The sequence below is a fragment of the Protopterus annectens genome, chromosome 1.part1 (assembly GCF_019279795.1).
Source record: "Protopterus annectens isolate FY-2018-M chromosome 1.part1, PAN1.0, whole genome shotgun sequence".
NCBI classification, from domain to species: domain Eukaryota; kingdom Metazoa; phylum Chordata; order Ceratodontiformes; family Protopteridae; genus Protopterus; species Protopterus annectens.
In genome coordinates this window covers 247,299,121-247,316,358 of record NC_056726.1, presented here as the reverse complement: position 1 = coordinate 247,316,358, position 17,238 = coordinate 247,299,121, and positions in this window count along the sequence as shown.

Below are 17,238 nucleotides of genomic sequence, written 5' to 3'. Positions count from 1 at the left end.
CGTCAAAGGCCAGTTTCGAGAGAAAAATTGCACAGGACACTAAGGATAATCACAAGGCTTCCTTTAGTTATGTTAGGAACCTGGGTGGGAATTCCCAGATATGCTCAGAAGTAGTCCAAAATTACAAAAAATACACTAAACCCACAGACATTGCCAACATCCTAGCTGACAGGTTCAGCACAAACTTCTCCCCCCCCCCACCAAAAGGGCAAATATCTATCCCAGCAGAGTGCTGCCCCCCTGACATCTCAGATGCTCAGGTAAGAGCCGCCCTCTCCAAAGCAAAAAACACAGCATCAGTGGGACCAGACGGTGTCCCAGGCTGCGTCCTACATGAACTCCAAGAAGAGCTAAACCCAAACATAAAACTACTGTTCAATCTCAGCCTTTACTATGGGATATGTACCCAAAGAGTGGCGTACAGCAACAGTGGTCCCTCTCCACAAAGGTGGTGCCTCAACGGATCCTGGAAACTATCGCCCCATAAGCCTGACTAGCTTGGTCTGCAAAGCTATGGAAAGGATCATCATGGACCACATAAATAAAGATATTGGGGACCTACAGACACTGGATCCTGCCCAGTTTGGCTTTGTTAAGGGCAGAACCTGCCTCTTAAACCTGGTTGATTTCTTTGAAACAGTCACCAAGGCCATTGATGAGGGGAAAGGTGGTCCACACAGCCTACCTGGACCTCGCAAAAGCCTTCGATACAATACCCCACTCGGGCATTATAGATAAGCTCACCAGCATAAATATAAACCCCTATGTCACTAGATGGGTTGCAAACTGGCTCAAGCACAGAACCCACATGGTTAGAATTGCTGGAGCCATGTCAGACTCCAAACCAGTTACAAGTGGCGTCCCACAAGGCTCAGTCCTGGGACCTCTCTTGTTCGGTATATATTTCTCGGAGGTACAGGCCAACACGGAAGGACTGTGGCTGACCAAGTTCGCAGATGACTGCAAACTGGGTGCCATAATCGACTCTCCAGCCGACACAGGCATCCTCCAAAAGGGCCTCATAGAAACAGACAACTGGTGCCAGAGCCATGGCCTCAAGCTAAATGCCAAAAAGTGTATAGTCATCCCCTTTGGCAAAAACAAAGTGCCCACAAATTACCACATAGGTGGTAATCCATTAAGTACAGAAGAAGTAATTAGGGACCTGGGGACCCAAGTTGATAGCAATCTCTCATTTGACAACCACGTGGCCAAAGTTAGAAAAACATTTTATATAGCCCACCTAATCATGAAGGGATTCACATCTAGATCAGGGGAGGTCATTGTGCCTCTTTACTCATCCCTCATCAGGCCCATAGTACAATGCCCCTTTTGGGATGTACCGTACTAGACACCTGCAGCAACTGGAAAGACCCCAAAAGTACCTCACCAAGAGGATCAAAGGGCTCAAACAGATGCCATATGCTGCCCGGTTAAAGAAACTCCAGCTCTACTCAGTGGCATACCGCCTGCTCAGAGGCGATCTGTGCCTGACGTATAAAGCCATGTCCAACCCAGAATTAATGGACATGCTGCACCTCAGAAAATCTAAATACCATCGAGCTACACGCTAGAGAGACTTGAACCTCAGCACTGAAATAAATAGGACATGCTGGAGGGACAGATTCATAACCCAGAGGCACCCTTCACTCTGGAATAAAATCCCAGTCCAGGTTAGGCAGAGTCCCTCATTGACTCTCTTCAAGAGGAATCTTGATGAGTGGATGGGAGATCGTAGGTTTACCCCGGGTATAACTTCTGTGTCACTGTTAGACAGAGGCACAGTATACTAACCTCGAAAAAGGGCATAGCAAAATTAATTTAAAATGGGTGGCAAAAGCCAAACCCACTCTGGCTAGGCTTATAAATGCCCTAGGGCTGATAGCCTAGTATGAACCTATGATATGTAAGGGTAGCCCATTCCAGAACCGGGGTGTATGCTAGGTTCAATATCTGTCACACCATCCAGTTTTGTTGCTGTGATAGTGTAGGTTGAGGTCTCTAGAATGTTTTTCTGATTTTCTGCTTTACTGTTTTTTCTTTTAATTGAAGGAGTTCATAGAATGCTGGGTCACTGTTCCATATTTTTACTACCCCAGTAGGTAAAACTATTTTTTTATGACTGAAAATGTATCCATTTCCATTTATTACTCCTGGTAGTCTGGTTCTGTGAATTGAACTTTAGACCAAAAGATGCAAAGGGCTCCTCTTACAAACATTTAAAGGTCCAGATTAAGTTGCTTCTTTAGAGTTTGTAATATATGGAATGAAAGATAATGTGGGCATACATTAACATGGTATGACAAATATTTTTGAAAATGTTTGCCTAATAAAATCCTTCTGAATCCCACTTCACCATGAACTGAAAACAGAACAGCTCACCACCACACAAGGAAAGAAGCCAGTGATTACTTTTATATTTTATTAAAATTATAGTCCAGTCCAGTAGTAGATCCACAATGTAGTCCCACAAAACAGGTAAAATAAGCGCACACTGGATCCAATAAAATCTGGTTAGCAGCAAATACAAAGCATAAAATGCAGACTCCTCTAGCAACTCGGTTCTTCAGCCTTTACAGAGTATATCCCTACTTCACATATTCTATCTTTAAATAGCATGATTACAAACAACCAATCATAGACTTAAATTAATTAAAGAAAACATTTTCAATGACATTCTTGATTCATTCCATACAGAATTAAAGTGTTAAACTTCAAAATTAAAGTAGATTCTAACTTCCAAAGTTGTCTTTTAATATCAAAGTCATACATTTGTTGTACTTGCCCTAAAATTGTAGCTTGTATGCCTTGTATAGTTCCACTGTGACATTCTTTAAAATGTAATGCAACAGGACTTTCTTCTTCACCCTTCTTAATATCCCAGACATGTTCCTTCAACCTTTGTTTGAAACTTCTTTTACTTCTGAATTCTTTCCAGCATGTGAATGTCTCCAGTGGAATAGATACTGAAAGTTTCATTATTCTGTCTGTGATCTTATTATCTTGCTCAGAGGGATCAAACCATAGGATTTTTATTTAAACTGTGCTAAAGTTAATAAAACTATATTCTTCTTCTTCTTCTTTCAGCTATTTCCCGGTTAGGGGTCGCCACAACGGAACACCTGTCTACTCATGATTAGCAATGGAGTTTTACGGTGTTGAGTTGCCAGCCTGGCACCCAACCTTCCACAGAAGGCGCACACACACACGCACTCATGCCTAGGGCCAATTTAGAGTGTCCAATCCACCTACAGCATGTCTTTGGGATGTGGGAGGAAACCGGAGCACCCAGAGGAACCCCATGCGACCACGTGGGGGACATGCAAGACTCCACACAGAAGGCACCCTACCCGAGGATCAAGCCGGAGAACCTCTTGCTTTGAGGTGGCAATGCTATCTGCTGCACCACTACGGCTGCCCAAAGTTAATAAAATTATATTAATAACTGAAATTTGTGGACCTGATGTTTTTCAGCCTCATCTACAAGCCTGTTATTCAGTCATAGTTCATGATCAACTCTGCTATATCTGCTTTTGTCAACTAGTAGATTTTCTGTATCTGGTGGTCAGCTTAGTGAATTAGTTTTTCCACCTGACCCTCTAACCAAAACTGGTCACGGTTGGGAAATCTGAATTTAGGTGATCATACAGGCAATATTCACAACATTTTTTATTAGCAAGTTTCCAATATTGTTTGAGATGCTTGTGATAGTTTACTGAATATCATCAGCTTTTGAAACTTTTATTTTTGCCATTTTTCATGTCACTTTGCTACAAATAGTGTAATTTGCCTAAGTAACATTCTATAACCACCTTAGTTTTCATTTTTAGTCCAGTCAGCTGTATTCATGTAAAAGTTATCTCAGCAGTTAACTTGGTATTTATTCATGTTCCATTTCTCAAAATGCCATAATATCTGCACTTAGATTTTGAAACAACTTAAGAGGTATCAGTGCCTCTGACTTGCACAACACCATGCCAGCAGTCTATTGCTCCATTGCAGGCTTCCAGTATTTGGTTTAAAATTAATCAGGAGAGTTCTGCACAGCATGGCACATACACTGTGAAGCTTTTCCTTTTCTATCCACGCACCGCTACAGAAATGTTTAGTAATGGATTTACATGCCCTGTTTCATAAAATACAATCCCTGTACTTGTATAAATCAGAGTGGCCAAAAGTTGCATTTTACATGATTGTAAAATGCGATTCAGGGATAAGTTCAGGTGCAGTGAGGAAGATCTCATTGTCATCAAATTTGCATGTGGTATGAATCAAGTGTAATTACCAACAGTGGTAATCTGTACTTTTCAGCAGTAATTACTACTGGCAGCCCATGCATTATATTGGCTCAAGCACTCCCACATTCACAGTCCCACACATTGCAGACATTCATATACATATGTACACACGCACACTGTAAATGAAACCCCGCCCCCTTCTGAATTGCACTCATGGACACACACTCTCATTCCACGTATACATACCAACATTACCGATCCCCTAACTAACCCACGTACTACAACCACACAGAGTGATCGGACTCCATTCATAACCCTGCAGACATGCACACAGTCACATACACCCATTCATATACAGCCCACCACTGCTACTCCACTTAACGTTTCAACACTTACCTGCAACATGATTTCTCCCATTGGAAGTAAAGTGGTATTTTCCCCATGTTAATTAGCACAGTCAACTGTGCTAATTTACACAACTGAGCAATTATCTGTATTGTTTAGATGCATAAATCCTGGGGGCGGCCACGGTGGTGCAGCAGTTAGCTTTGCCACCTCACAGCAAGAGGTTCTCCGGTTCGATTCTCAGCTGGGGTGGAGTCTGCATGTCCTCCCTTTGGTCGCGTGGGTTTCCTCCGGGTTCTCCGGTTTTCTCCCACATCCCAAAGACATGCAGTAGGTGGTTTGGACACTCTAAGTTGGCCCTAGGTGTGAGTGTGCGCGTATGTGCCTTCTGTGGAAGGTTGGGCGCCGGGCTGGCAACTCGACACCGTAAAACTCCACTGCCAATCATGAGCGGACAAGATGATCCACTGTGGCGACCCCTAACCGGGAAAAGCCGAAAGAAGAAGAAGAAGAAGAAAGTTTAGATGCATAAATCCCTTCTTGCAGGCATTTCTGGGGGGTGCCCATGGTTAAATAGCAGTAGTTGCTCTCCTGGAATGTCTCATTAGCATGTAGCAATGCTATGGAGACAACCCACAGTGATGATTCTACCAACCGTGTAGAAGCACTGTGTTGGGTCTGCCTCTTAATCAGAAATAACAGCTGTGTTAGGACTTACTGCTGGCATTAGCCCTTTCTGAATCTCAACCTATGTCTACTTCTTTTATGGCATAATATCTGTGATGCCCGTGCCCTGGCCCAGCAATCTAGGAGCTTCAATCCTCACCACTAACACCAGAGAGGGCATCTCATATATGAGGAAAGGATAACAAATACACACAGTAAAGTGCAATTTCCCTTAAGAGCACACAGAGATCACAGTCAGTCCGGGGCTGGTCGCTCCCTTGCTCACCAGGTCCCCAATAAGACTCCCCACTGGCACAGTTATACGGTCCAGATCTCAGCCTAGCTGGCAAGCTAACCTCCAGTACCCTCTCTGTCCAACCAGTGCTTCGTGTCCCTGCTCAGGTAGCTGACACACACACCCACTTTGAGAATAAGTATTTATACAACTTCACAGGCACTCCTGGGAAAGGCTGACACAGATTCTCCAGCTGTGCCCCTTTACCCAGACTATACGGTAGTAATTACTGCCACCACCAGATAATAATTATCAGCTACCCAAAGGCCCTTAAGCAGGTGTCCAATTATTACTGTGCAATATTATTATCCAATAGTAGTGTAACTTAATCAACCAAGGCTTATTGGAAGGGCTTATTACAGGATCACTTATAAGTATGCAATGTACTCTAGAGCTTAACTTATCTCTACACAAACCAGCCACAGTTAAATGGTTTTAAAAATATTTAATAATAAATACTAAAAACACAAGACAATACTACTACACCACAGTGCTAATCAAGAGTTCAGAGATCACACAGAAACTTAAAATAATTCAGTAGTACAGTTCTGACATAACAAAAACACAGTCTAATATGTATAGTCCTAGCTATTTCTACAAGAAAACATACTTCTAAAGTAACTAACTTAAGACAACAGGCAGAGTGCTGATGAGATGGATGTCAAGACAAAAATGCTTAAGAGTCTCTTTTGAGCAATAGTTTTTAAAATCACTAACAAACATTTCTGCTGAGCCCTCACAGATTACATCATTTTGACACTTAATCTGGAGTTCCCAGGCCAAAGTTAAATCAATAGAATGTGCTAGCTCAGACAAAATGACTCCGATCTCTACAGATCAAAGGATAAATTTGAAATAATTTTAACTTCAAAAGAAATATTTGAAATGCTTGTCTTAGTTTTCTTTACAGCAGATGGCAATGTTGCTACAATCTTGAAGTTCAACATTTTACAGTGTTTTCTTTCATTTAAGAAACAAGACTGTATTTTACATTTATATTTACAAATGCCAGAATTGTGTATCAAATTCTATTTGGCTAGGCTGGCAGCCTTCACCCATCTCTACCCAATCTTCACAACATTGTTCTCATTAATTTTGAAAATCTTGTTGCTGCAGCTTTATATGAAAAAGATAACTTGACCCTCCATCATTTTGATTACCTTGTTCTTCAAGGTAAGACTTTCTTTTAAAACGTGCATTTTTTTCTCGTTAGTCTAATTTTTCATACAATCAGACTTAGATCCTTCCCAAGGATGCTAAAGTTTTTTAAATCTTTTTATTAAATATCAAACACCATGCCACAGCATGATGTAACCAAAAAGAAAAACAACAGACTGAACAATGTTCAAAATGACAGAAAGTACATTAGATATAATAAACTGTAAAATGTAATAAGTAATGAATAATATGTTTATAAAGAAATATAAGGTCAGTAACCATTTTGATCTACAATAGCTTTTTAAGAACAGACATTTCATGGCTGTACTAAGAAAGTGATCAATGGTTGTTGCTAGATATAACAATGGTAATGTATAATCAATCTTCAGAAAAGCCTCTAGGAACAACATGTAGTATTCTTGTGGAAGTTTGCAAGTTAGGAAAGAAGAAAAGAGAGAAGAAAGTGAAAAAGATCTAGAAGATTTTATTTAACAGTATTTTAAAAGGAGGGGAACCATCAACATTTCGGAAGAAAGCTGTGGTGGCTGTATTACCTAAAGACAGTTAAGACGCATCTGACCCAACTTTATATAGACACGTCAATTTTAAACCATGATTATAATGTGTTTATGTCTATACTAGCTAAAAGAATGGCAAAGATGTTGCCAAAATTGATAAATATGGATTGTGTTTTTTGTGGCAGGGATGCAAATATTTGACATTGACTCATTCAAGCCTATAGTGCCTTTTTTTTTTTGTATACTTCCAGTTCATACCTATAGCCTCTTATAACATCCAGAACTTTTCTGACTCACACATCTTGGCTTAACTCATAGGTAGAGACTATGAGTGACATGAGTGACTTAACTCATAGGTAGTATTAGAAAGTGCAAGGAACTGTTAACAAAACAACACCAAGATTGTTAATGTAGGATGTCCCACAGTAGAGGAATTAACCACTGATCGTCACTTGTTATTCATATTTGTCAATATTTCCATAACTGAGAGCCCTACATGTTATTGAGGGGTATGGTTTATTATGCCATGGTAGAATACAAATAATTTCATTGTTAATGTCCATTTATATCCCACTACACCTGTTATATTGCTAGTAATTATGAAAATAAACAATATTTCTATATTTAGTTAATACTTCAAAAAACAAGTGACTTACAAACTGTTGCATGACATCGAGTGAAACCTTGATGTTATTTCTACTGCTTGTTATACCATTAAGCATATGCTTTCATATTTCTATAACTGTCTCAATAAACATTGAGGAATTTCTTGTCATGGGAAAACCTATGTCTGATTAACAAAAATATTCTTACACTGTATGTCTAGGTTATACAGTTTGCAGGACTTGACAAATTGTGAAAATTTAATGAAAATATAATTCTGGGTTTGTATGCATTGCAATATATTAGCATTTATGGAATGACTGAATGCACTGACTTTTCTCACTGCAAAGAAGTTATTACCGATAACATTAATATTTGTACAATTTTAATAGCTTTTATTCACAAAATATTTACTTTTGTTTATCTTATCCTTTTTAAGTGTATTTTTTCATAAAATGCTCTGGAATGCAACACGTGTAGACTGCTACAGGTGAGACATTCTACAGCTCTTAAATGTTCATAGGTGTGTACTAGGCTAATGGCTCTGGGGCCTTTACAAACCTAGCCCATAGGATTACCCTGACATCGTGCCACCCGACCTTAGTTCCCAGTGCCTCTGTTGAATAAAGCCACTGGAGTAATCCCTGGGGTGAATTTTCTATTTCCCATCCACTCATCAAGATTTCTCTTGAAGAGGGCCAGTGAGGGGCTCTGCTTGACATGTATTGGAAGTCTGTTCCATAGCATGGGCAGTCTCTGGGTTATGAACTTGTCCCTCCATCATGTTCTGTTGATTGTGGTAATGAGGTTGAGGTCTCTGGAGCATGTGGTGTGGAGGGATTGGGATTTTTTTTAGATGTAGCATTTCTAACAGAGCTGGGTCAGACATGGCTTTGTAAGTCAAGCAGAGATCACCTCAACATAGGTGATATGAGACAGGGAATAGCTAGAGATTTTTTAGTCTGTCCATATAGGAAAAATGTTTAAGCCCTAGGATCCTCTTTGTGATGTACTTTTGCGACCTCTCCAGTTGTTGCAGGTGTTTAGTGAGGAACATGCCAAATGGGGCATTGTACTCGATGATTGGCCTAATGAGGGAAGAATATAGGGAGACAATGACCTCTTTCTTCCTGGATGCAAAACCCTTAGTAATGAGATGTGCTACATAGAAGGGCTTAATGATAACCTAAGATGTTAATGAGTTAATCAAACAGTGATCTACAGGGGAGCAGAATGCAAGAAAATACCACTGTTATTAGTGGGTTTTGATGCAGAGGAAGCATTTGATAGAGTAAGCTGGAATTTCGAGCAGGCCAGTAGAAGCATTTGCATTCCCTGATGCAGTAATAAGGTTAATTAGGAGGATATATGAAGGACCGAAGGTGAACATTAAAGTGTGAGGGTTTCTCTCTGATAAGTTGGTTTGAACAGAGGAACCAGGCGGGTGTCCTCTTTCCCCTTTATTTGCTTTATATTTAGAGCCATTGGTAAAGAAAATAATGGACTCAGACATACCAGGAAGTAATTAGTATGGTAATAAAGAAAAGTTATCTTTATTTGCAAAAAATGTTATTTTGTACCTGATAAACCTAGAAAAAAACATTTCAGTGTTGTTGAGCCTTTTGACAGAGTTTCAGGTCTTTTCAGGATATAAATTAATGAAGATAAAACAAAGGCTATAGCCATATAGTATGTACCCACACATGAATTAGTTCAGCAATACCCATATTTATAGGGACATACATGATAAGATGACATATTTAGGAGTATGGCTTAAAAAGGCTTCTGTTGTGACAGCTAAGGATATGTGGGAATTGACTAAATAAAAGATAATATAAAACCTGAAAAACTGGAATCTTTTGTTTATGGATAGTAAGATTCAAGCAGTGAAAATGTTTTTAGTCCCTTTAGTCTTGTATATGAATCAGACATATTTTTATCAACTAGAACAAAGGCTGTGGAAAATAAGAGTTGAGGGAATTTATCACAGGCAAGGTTTAAGTCTTTAGAATGGATAATTCTATTGCTGTTTGTTTTCCAGGTAGGAAGGGAGTCCATCAAAGTGGGGTCTAACAGTGCCTTGTATGCCAGGCATAGTTCTCCCCTCAGCCTGTAGGAGACAAAATACAAGGATAGGATCTTGAGGCAGTCAGCACAGGACATTTTATTACACCCTGTATACTTTTAGTGAGGAACCTCTGTTTACATTCCGATTGTTGGATATGCCTGGTTAGGTACATCCAAATGGGAACTTGTACACTATGATAGACCTGATGAATGCTAAATACAGTGGAACAATGACTTCCTTGGACCTAGATGCCATACCTTTGAGTATAGGTTGGACAACATTGAATGACACATGATAGTCAGAGGATAGATTACTGTCTGTGTATGTCCCCAGGTCCCTGATTACTGGTTCAACTTGTAGGGGTGTGTTGTCAATATGATAGTTACCAAGGGTGGATGACATCCTGAAGGATACTATTATGCATTTCGTTTTAGTCCATGACTCTAACCATGTGTTTGTCTGTGTTGGCTCTTCCTGGGGAACATTTGTGTAAGTGGGTGATTCAGTGACCACTCCTAATTTGCAGGTCATCTGCAAATTAAGTCCGCCAGAGAGCATTGACACTGGCCTTGACTTCAGAGAAGTAAATGCTAAAAAGGAGCAGTCCCAGGACCGATCCACTTGTGACTGGTGTCTTTGTAAAGGTGGACTCCCCAGTTCTAACTTCCTGGGTCCTGTCTATGAGCCAGCTGGCTATCCACTGGGTGACATACAGGTTTGTACCTAACCTCTTAAATTTGTCAACAATGCCCTAGTGGGGTATTGTGCCAAATGCATTGGCCAGGTCAAGGTAAGCAGTGGGAACCATTTGCCCTCATCCATTGGTTTGGTGACATTCTCAAAGAAATCCACAACGTTGAGTAGGCATGACCTGCCCTTGATGAAACCAAATTGGGTTGGGTCTAGTGTCTGGTTTTCTATGTCATTACTGATCATTCCATGATAATTCTTTCCATGGCTTTGCATATGAGACTAGTGAGACTTATGGGTCTGTAGTTTCCAGAATCTGTAGATGACCCAGCTTTGTGCAGAGGGATGACTGTTGCTGATCTTTATTCATGAGGCATATGATGCCTGTTTGGAGGCTACAATTGCATAGCAATTCCAGAGTGCCCGATTGGTCATGTTTCATACCATTTAGAAGGCATCCTGGGATATTATCTGGGCCCATTGATGCAGTGTTCTTGGTCTTAGAGCATTAAGGACCTGTTCAATATTGATAGCAGGGGGAGTTATATTTGATAGTATCTTTTGAGGAAAGGTTGGAGGGAGAGAGGGGTAAAGTTGAAGCTGAATTTGCCAGCCATTAGGTTTGCTATATCTCCTGGCTTTTTTTTTCTTTTTAATTTCTCCAAGTATTTTGGGTTTCTAATACCATGACGGGAATGGACCCCATTCCTAAGTCAAAGCACGATTGAAGTTCATGAAATTAGTATTGTTTCAGTCTTTGATGTCAGCCAGAACTGCTTTTCACAGCACTAGCAATGTGCCCAATAATGACTCATCCTGCAATTTATACAGAGTTACTTGTATTGGTAACATATCTAAATATGATTTTAGATTATTTTTTAGAGACCTGTTGCTCCCACTACTATTGAAACTGTCTAGCTATTTTTCTTCCACATTGCTCTCGTTTCTGCCTGCAAATCCTGATACTGTATGACTTTGTGTCTGTCTGTCTGTCTGTATGCAAGACACTGTAGTGACTGGGTGTAGCGATTTCAGTGAACAATGCTACTTTTGTCATCTTTTCAAAGACCACTCTATCTATTTTTCTTGCATCTATCTGTTGAACTGTTGGTAATGGGTGAGCTCATGTGATGTACACTTCATCATTTTTGATGATGTTTTGTGGCTCTTTTCCAGTGTTTTTCAGCCACTTCAATACCAAAATGTTAACACAATCCCCAATGCAACAGTCTTACCACATTATTATGCCTTTCAGTATACAGTCCTTCTGCCATTAATATATCACAACTAGCAACAAGGTGTGCAACTGTTGCCAATTCTGTATTACAAAACCTACATTTGTCTGTTTCTCCCACATGCTCAATGGACTTTGTAAACTAATGTGTATGTGGCCCACTATCTTGGGCCACCAATATTAACCTTTCATCTTGTGGTTTGAATTTGTCTGTCCTTAACCATTCCTCCATTTGATCCTGATCATCATGAGGTTCTTCCATGAGTTTTCTATACTTGCAACTATATTTATGCACTTTCCACATTTCTTGCCTTCTCATCTGATCCTTCCTTATATTCTTTCTTTTGTTTTTTGTCACATTCAGTTCCTGCATGATTTTTATTAACTCCTAGTTTGATTTTCATTCCCACTTGACACAGATATGCTTCTTTTAGACTAAACAGGGAAGTCATCTTAGATTTATTCTCCTCATGTTTCAAAACTTTCACTATATTTGAGTCTTGTGAGGTCAGCAGTTATGTGTTCAGTCCCACGATTGCAGATCTATACATGTAATCATTTTCAAGGAGGTCCATACCTCCTTCAGAAGGGAATATATACTCTTGGTATGAACTGATTTTTATAAATCATTTGATGAGCATGAAACATCCTTCTTGTTTTCTTATCTAATCTATCCAACACCTTTTGGGGTCAATCAATCACTACAAAACTGTAAGTTAGGACAGAAAGTGCAAATTGATTTATAGCCTGACTTTTGTCCTTAGATGCCAATGCTGTTTTCAAAATTAATTTAAGTCTTCTAAAATATTCCTTTAAGTTTTATTCACATTTGTTCGTGTTTTATTGTTGATCCTTCATCAGTTCCCAAATATTTATACACTCCCTCTTGCTCAAGTTCTTTTATATCACATTCTTGTCCAAAACTGATGTTTTCTTGGTGCTGCTGCTTTCTTGCGTTAACGGTTCCTTTTTATATCATCTGAAAAAGTTTTGACTACTTGCAGTTGTGCTTTCAGTTCCTCATCTGATGAGCTATACAGTTTTAAATCATCGACGAAGAGAAGATGATAAGTCTTTACACTCTTGTTTTCTAGGAGCCAAATTATAGCCACCCTTGTCCTAAACTGTTAAGTAGATAGCTTAATGGGTTAAGGGGAAGACAAAATAGCAACGGTGACAGGGATTCACCCGGGAATATCCCCCTTCAAATTTTTATCGCTGGGATATTAATTTGTCCTTTATCATGGCTTATTTGCAAAGTGGTCTGCCACTGTTTCATGGTCACTGTAATGTAATTGATCAGTGTAGGGTGTATCTTATACATTTTTAAGTATTTTTTATCCATGAATGTGGATACTGTCAGATGCTTTTTTGTAGTCAATCCATGCCATTCTTAAGATTCTTCCCCTTTTTATAGTTCTCCACTATGACTTTATTTAACAACAAATGATCCTTTGTTTCATATGGCTTTCTTTTATTGCCATTTTGTTCTATTGCCATAATTGAATTTTCTTCTAAATGACTATAAACTCTGTCAGCATCAATTCTGTTGTATAGTTTATATGTCGTTGGAAGGCAAGTTATTGGTCTACAATTTTTAGGGTAGATTGCAGGTTCAGTCTAAAGTAGGAGCATTGTTTTTCCTGGTTCCTGGCTCAGTATAGGTGGCTCCATGTACAATGAGCTCAGCACACAATTGTGTATAGCCTTTGAGGTTGCGGATATAGCTAAAGAATTACTTAGGTTCATAGATTAGTACTAAGCTAACTGCCATTGTGAGACATTTTTAAGCCTAGCCAATTATCCCTTATGAGACTCAAACCCTGCACCTTGTGTTTGTAAGGCAAACACCTTAACCATTAGGCCACCTTCCCAACAGGTTGTCCTTAGCCTGGGAGGCCAAATAACCTCAAATTTGGCTTTGATAGATTTGATTTGTCTTCTGCATTATTTAAGTTGATGAGAGTGCTTTTATCCTGAGTGCTGCACCTCTTAATTTTTGCTATGATTTTCTTCCATGTTATACAGCCTATTGGGTGGCTTGTTTTTTGAGTTAGTTATATTCTTCTTCCTGGTGGGTACAGCTGCCTCTGTGCAGTATTAACATGCTTGTATAGGGTTTCTCTGAACCATTCCGCATAGGCAGCAGTGTTCTCAAGATTTATGGGGGTTTGAAAATTTCCCATGATGTCATTTAATAGTAGGAAGTTAGCCTTGGAGAAGTTCCTGAATATTCCAGGCTAGCTGGAGTTCCAGGTTTTATGTGTACATCAGAGGAGACATTACACCAAGGGGTGTGCAGCATTCTTCCATATTAGTAAGGACCAGATCCAGTGCACCCCTGGTTGGTGTATTGACAGTCTGGTCCAGGGTGTTTGTGTTTAGAAAATCCAGGAATCTTTCTGCCTGTATCTTTGGTGATGTATACGATTCCCAGTTAATAATAGGGTAATTAAAGTCACCCACTAATATGGAATTGGGTTGGATGGTGAGTGTTTCCAGTACACTTAAATACATGGTATGGGTTTCCATGGTCATAGAGGGGGACCTATAGCTTGCAAGAAAGTGGTATTGGATTTTGTCTATGGTGATTTGAACGTGGATAAGCTCAAGTGTATTGTCCTGTTTGACCAGCCTTGAGGTATATTTATTTTTGATGTATACTGAGACACCTCCACCTTTAGTCTCTATGTAGTAGCTGGTCTAAATGTGTGGATGGCATTATAACCTTGCACTGTTGGTATGCTCTCTGTGGCTTTAAACCATGTTTCAGTGACCACACAGACATCAGCATACTCTAGGGTGAAGAGAGTTTCTAGGGAGTGGAGTTTTTCATTTAGACTCCTAGTATTGAGTAGTAACACCTTTACATTTTCTTGGTTTTGATTTGCTCTGTCAGAAGTACTTTCAGTTTGGCATTGCCTAAAACAGGCACTATGGGGGAGGACAATGTTTTACCTGATATTCCAAAGCCTAGAGAGGAGAGGTGCAGACCATCACTGGTAAAGCAGGGTGGTCTAGTAACCATCTCCTTCCATGCTGACAAATATTGCACCCCCTTAGAATGACAGCAGAAACTAAGCCAATTATTAAAATCAGTCATCTTGTGTTTGTATTGTGGCATCATCCTTAGAGAGAGTAGAATACTACTCAATGCTAGACTTGTACCAGCCTGGGACACGTATTCCAAGAGCTCCATGATGTCTCTCTTCAGATCATCTTCAGTAGATCGAATCAAGAAAAAACATCGAAATTTAAACAGAAGAGAAGAGCAAAAGTTAAAAAGAATGACTGTTTACAATGCTGGAAATAAGAACAAAACAGCTACTGTACATGTCACACAGGACTCCATCCTTCTGAATGTACATTGTGATGCGGTTACAAAAAACAGCTGCTTTATTTAAGGAAATCATTTAGAAAAAAAAATGTGCCTGTTTCAATGTTTATGAATGGATATTGTGATACAGTGAGGATCAGTAAGTTTAAACTTTTCTCCACTGTAGTGCACTCTCGGAGTTGGTCTATATAATTTGTAGGGGGTGTGGAGGGTTCAGTCCCCACATGGGAGGTGCAGGGGGGCTTGCCCTCCTGCAAAAACACTGAAGAAGCTAATTTTTTGTTTCTAAATTTATTTAAATAAAGCAGTTGTTTTTTGTAACTGGGTGGTGATGTACATTCAGGATGAGTTCTGTGTGACGTGCAGTAGCTGTTTTGTTCTTATTTCTGGCATTGTAAATGGTCATTCTTTTCAAATTTTGCTTTTCTTGTCTCATCTAGTCTATTTTAATTCTGATGTTCTGTTGATTCGATCTACTAAAGTAGATTCCTCTGTTCATATAGTCTAGGGAGGTATGTCTCAGGTCATTTACACCCACATAGACTATGACTAAGTCATACTGGTACTTGTGGTCCATTGGCCTGAGTACATGTGTAATGTGATGGATCCTGACCTCTGATAAGCACCTGACCGTGACTTTCTCCTTACTCAGCCTGGTGAGAGGAACATAATTGTGTATCACAATGGAGTCTCCAATGACCATAATGTTGGATTGTGTGGTGGCTTGCCTTATGGTCTTAGAAGCAGAGGGTCCATGAGATCTGGCTGTATGTGTTGATGTGAATGTTGTTTTGAAAGAGTGCATTCAGGGCTGCTGAGGGTGTTTGTTATTTGTACTTCATCTAGGTGGTCTTTGGGGTTTAGAAAGGTTACAGTTAAGTGCCTCAGCCTATGTGGGACTATGTATCCGCTTTGAATTGTGTGATATGTGCAGCGTGTGTACTACTGACAACCATATTGATATTAGGAGTGCTTTATGTGAGAGCTTTGCCTCTTGTAACATTTTGTAAATACATCTGTCACATACTATATCAGTATGAGAATTAATTGGTTGTCAGTAAACTTGAGGCAATTTCTACATTGCCTCAGGATGCCCATATCCATTAAGATGGTAATGGAGATACTGGGCAAGTTCATATCCATGGCAGCAGACCATTTTTTTATTGATTAAACAGATGGAGTGAGAATATAAAGTAATTTCAGGAGTGTCTGGTTTACATCTCTGGGGCACAGCTTGTCACTGCAAACTAGTTGTCCTGTGTGCAACTAAGTATCAGTAAAACTATAATGGTGCATTTACAGGAAAAATATCATATCAAAGTGTCTGTGGCTGTGCAGGGCACTGCCAAACACTTGAGGGGAAACTACTAAGTAGAGCCAGATGATTTATGGATGAAGTATTTAGGCAGATAACTCTGAAGTTAGAAGCAATTCAAGCAGTACTAACTGAAAAGAAAGAATTAGCTTGTCAAGAATGATGAAAAGAGGGGAGTTACCTGAATAGCTACTGCCTAACTACTACTAGTGTTGGTCTTACCACACCTTCACTCTGCTGGGATGCAACGCTTTGCTTCTTCTCTCACTAGAAGTACCAATCTCAAGATGAGAAGCAGGCCACAGCCTGTTTGGTGATCCACAGTCGTCCCAGATGATGTAAGGATCTGTAGGTTTATTGTAGCCTTTTCCTGGTAGATGCCATAAATAGCAACCAGACTAATCAGGAAATTCAAGCACAGACACTCACTTCCCAACCAGAAACAGTCAGGAATCTATGCACTCTGCTCCTTCTCTCACCAGGAACAAAATATAAGCACAAATTCCAAGTTGGCACCTTTGAAGCAGGTATTAGGGTTTCTGGTGATCAGCAGTCTCCAAGAAATAATGTCTATATGCTTAGTCACTCACCAGGAGTAAAACAGAAGCACTAATCCCAAGATGACTACTGAAAGGCAGAATGTAGGCTCTCCATTAATTGGTGGTCTTTGTGTAAATGTTGCAGATTTTAAAGGGAAGGTGGAAAATGGGTTACTTTCCCAAGAGCTGCAGTGTACACTAAGCAGTTAGGTATGAAAGAGGGGTAACTTAA